Genomic DNA, 5,449 nt, shown 5'->3' on the forward strand with positions numbered 1-5,449 from the left:
TGCGGGCGCGGGCCTCCGTGCCGATTCAGAGCAGCGCGTAGCACTGGCTTTTTTCCTTGTGTTGCTTCATCTGGACTTCCTGCTTTTCTGGCCTCAGTAATCCGGGGCCAGCGGCGTTCCCCTGGCTTCAGCCTCGCTGCCATTAGCTGCTCCTGAGGGGGTTGCTGCTTTTTTTAATGGAAAAGTTTTCATGTCTCAAGTCAGGGCCGCCAAATCCATTGCAAGTCCGTGAGCCATTCAAGAACCGTATGTGGCCCTACTACCGGCAAGCATCAATCCGGCAAAATGCAGGGTGCTCCACCTCATGAGGGGTAACCGGCATCGCACTTATAGACTTGGTAGTGCTGCACTCGCTAGCACCACGGCCGAAAGGGACTTGGGGGTCATGATGGACCCCAAGATGAACATGAGCCACCAGTGCGATGTCGCAGCTGGTAAAGCCAACAAAACGCTGGCTTGCATCCGTAGATGCTTCTCAGGCAAATTCCAGGACATTGTCGTCCCGCTCTACTCGGCCTTGGTGAGGCCGCAGCCGGAGTACTGGGTCCAGTTCTGGGCTCCACAATTTAAAAATGATGTGGAGAAGCTTGAGAGAGTCCAGAGGAGAGCCACACGATGATCAGAGGGCAGGAGAACAGACGTTATGAAGAGAGGCTGAGAGCCATGGGACTTTTCAGCCTGGAAAAGCGTAGGCTCAGGGCGAACTTGGTGGCTGCCTATAAATATATAAGGGGTGTATATCAGGACCTGGGGGAATGCCCGTTCACCAGAGCGCCCTGTGGGATGACAAGGTCCAACAGTCACAAACTCCTCCAAGACGGTTTTAGGCTGGACATAAGGAGAAACATCTTTACTGTCTGAGCCCCCAAAGGCCTGGGATAGACTCCCTCCAGCCGTGATGCAAGCACCTCCTCTGGACTCTTTTAAAAGACATTTGGATTTTTATCTTGCTGGGCTCCTGTGACCCCAGCTGACTTCCTGCCCCTGGGGCAGGGGGCTGGATGCAATGATCTTCCAGCCCTAATGTCTGAAATCTAGGACATCTTCCACCCCAGCCCGGGGCTTCAGATATTTTCAAACACTTTGGTGGGTACCCCTGAAGGCTTGGGGTTCAGGTGCCCCCGAGTTTCGCTTGCCCTCAACCATATGGCTGCAGGAGCAAGCTAGGGAGAAGTCTCCCATTTTTGTAAAGTGGGTGTATGGCCAAGATCTTCCCATTGGAAGTGAAAGGGCGAAACTCTGCCCTACTAGGTACTACCTCCTGCCAAGAAAGTGGTTTTCCTTTGCCAGTAAGAAAACCACCTTAGTGGTCATGGGACTTCCCCCTGCCAGGTGGTGGTGAAGCTGTTGTTACAGCCCTGGGCAGTGTTTGCTGCTGGTTCCCAGAAAGTTCTGTTTATCTTTTAGCTGCTTCAGTCTTTAAATGGAGTAATGCAGCTCCAGGTCAGTGGTGTATTAGTAAAGCTAGTTCATTTTTAACTGGAGAAAAAGAGCCATGGGTGTATGTGATGATGCACTACTGCTGGGAGGAGCTGGCTGCTGTCTGATACCAGTGGTGCTGCCACCCCCAACCAAGCAGCAGCCAGTTTTGAGGTCAAGCATCTTGCACTCAAAGCAGAGAAGAGAGAGCAGAGGAAGGAAAAGGAGAGGAATCCCAGCCTGCAGCCTACTCTCCTGTGAGGAAACTACCTGCAACTTTTTCAGACGGGTCTCTGGCTCAAGAACTGAACTCATCAGTCATCTCCAGACCCATCCCCCTCAAGTCAAGGGATTGCCGAGGACCTCACCCTCATCTGCACCCTCTGTTTCAAAACTCTAGATCCACCCATGATGACATGTGCCATGTTTCCAGTGTGTCCAGTACTCCCACTTCCAGGGTTTGGGCACAGTCACCATTGAAAGCCATAATGATGGCAGGTTTTGCTCTTTTTGAAGTACTTAACAATCTTTATTCAAAGAATAATCCCTGTGCAGCTAGCTTAGTGGGAACTCCTGGCTGGGCCTGCCATAGAGTGGGGACATCAAGGTGAGCACTACAGCACTTGGCCCCCACTGGGATTTTCCCACACAAAAAGCTGATTGAATGTCACTGGGGCTGTTCTCTGACATCAGCATGATGGATGTCAGCCTGGATGGTGTCGCATCTGGTTCTGAAGAAAAGAAATTTTTAAAAAGGTGTTAGAAGTAGTACACTGTTAGATACAATCTTTTTCAACTTCTCACATGGCTAGATGGGCTCTTCAAACAATGCGAGTGTCAGAGTGATGTCGCTGTGACACTCCAGGGTTCATAAACTAGTGTCTAACTCTATTGTAACTGTGCCGTTATTCCAATACAGGTTATCAGTCTTGCTTTACCAGGGAATTGGCACCAGTACTAATTACACCATAACTTTTGGGGCTCTGGTTCTTTCATTCATGTGACGTTGCACCGATCTATCTAACCAAATCATCTGTTAACTGGAGTAGGTTCACTTTGTAGTTAGGGAAGCTCTGCATGAATTTTCTCTCACTCTTTTTCTCTTGTTGCTAAAAACATACTTGTTTAGCACCATAGTCATTTTCCAACTTACGTGTGCATTTTGTGTATTACACACGTTTTTCCTGTTGCCCCTGGAATTATTTTGGCAGATAGGTTTCTTGCATTCATTCCAGTTACTTACAGTTGGATATTGCTGATGATTTAAAGCAATAACATTCCAGGACTTAATTAACATATAAATCAGTGGTAAAGAAGAAAAGCAGAGTAGAAGGCACAGCTCTGAGCTTAAGTAGAATAGTTCTTTTAACTGAAAAAGTATAAATGTGGCTATACCATATCAAGTATTTAGGGTATTTAAAAAAAACTTCAGAAGAAACACAATCAATTTTAATTACAGAGTATTATGAGCAATTTGTGAGATGAAAATTTTTTGGCTGTATGAAGATATGTTACTTTATTTTGGGGCAAAATGGAACAGAAGAAATTAAACATAAAGATAAATGAAAATAAGTTATTGCAGAGAGGTCTTTTTAAATAGAGTTTTTAGTCTGAAGCACATATTGTTATATATGATAGTGACTGATTTTCAAAGTGGTTTATAGCCTCTGCTGTGTTTGAAGTCAACTTAGCACCTTGGAAAACTAGACCTATAGGCCACGTCCAGACAAGTGCAGATGTTTGGTTCCCTGGGGACAACTAGCAAAGGGACATCTTGTTCCACTGCCAGTTGTCTCCAGGGAACACTGGTGCCACACACCCTCTGATGCATGGCAGGTTATCCCTGGCAGCCTCCAGGTAAGCAACCTTACCTGGAGGCTGGGGAAGCTGCAGACGCGTCGCTCCTGCAGCTTGGAGCCTGGCCAGCAGCTGGAGCATGGCTCCGGCTGGCCAGGCTCTGGTTTTGGGTGAAACGCACTGTCTCACTTTGTTCTGCATGGGTTTTTTTGATCCCTGGATCTCCAGGGTTAAAAAAAAACCATGCTGCAAGGTAGCAGTTTGGGAAATGCTAGAATGTATGGTATGTGGCATCACAGGCGGGTCTGCAGTGCCACATACCGCACAGCCACACTCGTCTGGATGCAGACATAGTATCATAGATGAATATGGCATTTCAGAGATTCTGAGGATTTTTTGAGTCTGATAAAAAGCTGCTTTTGGTAGACTTAGTATCATCTGCATGATTATGACAATGCAGATGGTAGTCTCAAAAATAGATTGTGAGCATTTCAAAAGAACTGTGCATGATAACATCTAATACTGCTGGAAAATTACAAAATTTAAAGTGATCAAGGATCTTAAGCTCAAATGTATACATCTTTATTCAACTCTCTTAGATAAAATGAGTACGTGTAGCCGTTTACCTTTAAAATACAGCAGATTTTTTAAAATGTCTTGTCTTTCAAGAGTGGTCTATTTGTTACACAAGCAGTCAGTAGGTTAGGCCTAATCACTATAAACCACAAGCCCCTCCACAGTCATTGGGGTTTCTCCAGCCAGAACCTCCTTCCTGGTCAGATAAATGGCCAACTTTCCTACCAAGACAGGAAATCAATAATCAAAATGATTTACTTTCAGCCCTTTTCTTATGTGATATTGTTTTACACCTGTTAACTAGTCACTTTTATCCAAGCTCTCATTACAAGTTAAAAGAACATGAATCACAAAGCTAGACTGCTCTAATGTAGAATTTTAAAAATCCAGGTAAATATATAGCAATGATGTTTTTTCTTATTTCAGTCATTTAACCTGGACTTCCTGCTTTTCTGGTCAAAGTATTCCATTCTGTACCGAACAGGATTCTTGAATCAATACATTGCAGCAAAATGTAGGATCTCTTTAAATAACAATTCACGCTTAAATTCATTACTTATTTAATCTTCAGCTGCAGATTGCCTGGTTTGTAGCAGATGGCCATTGATTAAACAACATCACACTTGAAATAGGAATGCAAATGCTGATTGCTGTGTTAAAAAAAAGGAAAAAATAAAATATGTTTCTTTAATGGAAAAACATTCATTTTTCTGATAATGACCTAGGATTGTTTTCATTGTTTCTCTGGAACAAAATGATGTTTTGGAAACAATGGTTTTTCCAACAGGAATTAACTCTACCTTTTATTTCAGTGAAATTCCCTTGGCCTACCATGACAGGGGCTCTTAAAAAAAAGTCTAATTTTGCACCTGGGTTAAATAAAGAAAATGGCCACAAATCTGTGGAATATATGTTATTACCTTGTTGAAGCCACACATTTAGAGCCCTGTTTTGTCCTGGTATGCTCGTACCTGGATCTCCTAATGTTCAGGAGAAGTTAAGCATGCACCAGAGAATAGTAGCTAGCTGTTATATGTCCCTGGTCAGTAGATTACCCGAGATCAGGGATGTCAAACATTCTGCCCTCACAATTCCCTGAGGAGCTCGGATTTTGGGAGTGGGATCTGTCTTTGAGTTCTGCAGTACAGAGAGAGCCCTGTTGGGGACTCATTTCAGTGGGCAAGCAATAGCTGTGTTAACTCCTGCAAGCCCCTCATGACAGCAGCTCAGGCATCTGCAGCAGATAACATAGCCACCGCTTGCCCTGCTGCCACCGGGAGCCACACCAGTCAAGTTTGGGCCCAGAGGGCTAAATGAGTTTGACACCCCTGCTTTAAATAGTCCCTGTTTCCAGGTTTCCTTTAATGTGGCACTAATTTCTGACAAAGGCCTTGCCTTTGGCTCTAGCATTTCCTCATAAGTAGCATAGCATTGCTGTGTTAGAAATATTATTAAAAATGTATAATGAATAGAGTGTTGTTAGAACTGCACATTTTGTATCTCGTACCTGATAAGAAGAAACACCACCAAGGACATCTCGCTAATTTACTATCTTTTTCCTATAATAAATCACACATACCTTCAAACTCCCTCTTCTTTCTCATGTAAACTACAAAGGCTGTGATTTAATTGGCTGTGTCCTTGGGAAAGAGAGGGG

At 44.2% G+C, this 5,449-nt stretch overlaps 1 protein-coding gene across 1 annotated transcript in view; it reads right to left on the reverse strand.

The window, feature by feature from the left end:
* PQLC3 (PQ loop repeat containing 3) overlaps positions 1 to 5,449 on the reverse strand; it is a 24,928-nt gene that overhangs the window by 12,066 nt on the left and 7,413 nt on the right. The window lies entirely within an intron of this gene.

The sequence above is a fragment of the Crocodylus porosus genome, unplaced genomic scaffold (genome assembly GCF_001723895.1).
Source record: "Crocodylus porosus isolate Cpor-Errol unplaced genomic scaffold, CroPor_comp1, whole genome shotgun sequence".
Lineage (NCBI taxonomy): Eukaryota > Metazoa > Chordata > Crocodylia > Crocodylidae > Crocodylus > Crocodylus porosus.